The sequence below is a fragment of the Adiantum capillus-veneris genome, chromosome 7 (genome assembly GCF_014529385.1).
Source record: "Adiantum capillus-veneris isolate H3 chromosome 7, ASM1452938v2, whole genome shotgun sequence".
Classification (NCBI taxonomy): Eukaryota; Viridiplantae; Streptophyta; class Polypodiopsida; order Polypodiales; family Pteridaceae; genus Adiantum; species Adiantum capillus-veneris.
In genome coordinates this window covers 125,948,735-125,951,538 of record NC_140937.1, presented here as the reverse complement: position 1 = coordinate 125,951,538, position 2,804 = coordinate 125,948,735, and positions in this window count along the sequence as shown.

Genomic DNA, 2,804 nt, shown 5'->3' with positions numbered 1-2,804 from the left:
TAAGGCTACCTTAGGTTTAACCAAAAATGGGGTTGAAGGGTCAAATGGCTTTGTATTTACAATCTGGAAGTGCCATTGCACCCCAGCTTCTGAAACTAGAATAACTACTCATTACAAATGACGTTTATAGCCATAATCCGCAGCAATTCATAACTCGTAAAAGGTAAGACTTTGGTACAAAACTTGAGTTATGTTGTGTTGTTGACCCAGCGGTCAACAGAATAGCTGACTGCATTTACTCTAGCTCTTGTGTCAACCAAATCATTTGTGCTATGATTGTTGAGCTGTATTTTGATGCGAAGGTCCATTCCATCTATCCATTCATCATCAGCTGACACTACATCTTTCAGCAATTCCCATTGTTGGTCATCTATTTCCAGTGTGTTGATGGGAATAGCTCTTTGTTGATTCTTGAGATTAGCTTTCTGTTTGAGTACCTGAAGCCGAGCTTCTTCTTGGGCTTCATCAATAACCTGCTGTCGTTTAATACTCCTTTTCTTGGTTGCATGTATTCTTTCTAGCAATTCATTGGTTAACGGAAAATTGTACTTCTTTAAACAACACTCGCTAATTCAATTAGCCATTGGTTCACCATCTAGGGTGGATAGCTTAATTGCTCCACTTGGAGATACATCTTCAATGATAAAAGGTCCGTTTCCCTTTTTCTTAAAATTGGGAATGTGTTGCTTAAGGGAATAGACTAAAATAAATCCCCCTTCTTGAAGATTTTTGTAATGAGATGGGAATCAAAAAACTGTTTTTGTTTCCGCTTTTGTGCATATATCTGAGCTACAGCAGTTAGCCTTTGTTCATCTAGCTTCTCTAAATCTTTGAGTCTTTCTGACAATTCATGTCCAGTCCACTCAAGATCCTTAACTACCCTTAGTGTCAGCAATAGAGATTCTATTGGTAGTATGGCATCAAGACCATAAACAAGGTTAAAGGGTGTAGCATTTAAAGCTGTTTTGCATGAAACTCGATAGACCCATAGAGCAGCATGGAAATTCATTTTCCAGTCTGTCCTTCCTGAACTAACCACTTTAGTCAATACCGAGCTAAGAATCTTATTTGTATGCTCAGCTTGTCCGTTTGCTTGTGGGTGATAGGGAGCTGACTTGTTATGGATGACAATAAATTCATTTAGCAGATACTCGATTACCTCATTGAGGAAATAAGTTCCCCGATCACTGACAATTTCTATTGGCAGTCCATATCTCGTGAATACATACTCATATAAGAATGCGGCAGTGGTCCTGGCATCATTCTTTTGAGTGCTTTAGCCTTGACCCACTTAGTCAAAAAATCCGTAGCTACTCCAATAAGAGCATAGTCTCTTGCTTTAGTTTCCGTTGTTCTTTGACGGCGTTTACTCACATCCTCAGGAAATGTTCGGCTTGATAAGTAAGTAACTAGATACTTCACTTAGAAACAGGTGACATTTGAAACAATATTACGTGAGGTATGGGTGCCTGTTTTTGACATTGAGGACAGTCCTTTACAAAAGAGCGAACATCACTCTTCATAGCCGGCCAAAATACTCCAAGTCCCAAAATTCGTCGCATAGTTTGGTCTTCTGCAAAGTGAAGTCCTACTATGGTAATATGTGCTTGACTAGGTACTAGTTTATCTCTTCAGGATTAATGCATAAGAGCAATATTCCATCTCAATTTCTTTTGTATAGTCTACCAGCAGCTAGTAATTGATACATAGCCGATTGCTCAATTAATCCGATTGTAATAGGAAGTGGTATCTGCGAATCCACTTGAGCTATGGTCATCAACGATACCATATTTTTCGACCATCGAGGTATCATTTCCATGGAGAAAAATTAGGCATCTGGTAGATCATCATCTACCCCTTTCGGTGATTCTCCTGAAACAATCCTTGACAAATGATCTGCTCTTTGATGTGTAGTTCCCTTTTTTACAACCACAGTGAAATCAAATTCCAGAAGAACCTCTAACTAGAGCACTTATACGTCAAAGTTTAAACATTTTGCTCCATCAAAATCTTCTAATTAGTCAATTCCACCTTCATAAAGGAAATTCAAGGAGGATGATATAGGTAAGGTTTCTCATGCCGAGGATCAAAAGAAGAATCTATGCTATGATGGTCATCATAACGGCCTCTTCCATGGTGACAAGTCTTTTTCAAGCATGCCAAGAAAGTAAATGCAGCTTTGGAGAATATCTTTCTATTCAAAATACTTTTGAGGCCCCTTAGGGACACTTTTCTTACAAAGAAAATTGAATGACCTTCACCCTTTGGGTACTAAGGCCCTTCTTCCTTGATCATGAGCTGCATCAGTTTTATAAGGTGGATATATCTAACAAGGACCAATCAGAGTTGAGCATTTCAAGTAGCAAAAGGAAACAAGTAATAGAAGCCAATGAACATGATGTCGCTTTATCATCTCCACTCAGTGTTATTGACAATATAAGAATTTTTCCACTACTAGCAATTTTCATGTTGCTTTGAAGCAAATCAAGCACATTACTCAGGTCAAAGAGCTCCGATTGTTTTATGATGGCTATGTTTCTTTATGATCTTCCACCTATAGAAAAATCCTATGGAATGCTTCGGATGGAGCAAAGATACAGCATTCACATGTGGACAATCTATGTAGCCTATAGTAGTGATTGTTTTAAAGTTGTAGTGAGATTTAGTAGATGCTAGCTTGGGCCATTTTTGATGCATTAACTTGGATTTTCCATGAGAAAGAGATCCAATGGCATTGTCATCTCTATTGATCAAGCCCAAAAGGATTGATTATGGAACATTGGTTTGTGTACATTGTGGGAAAA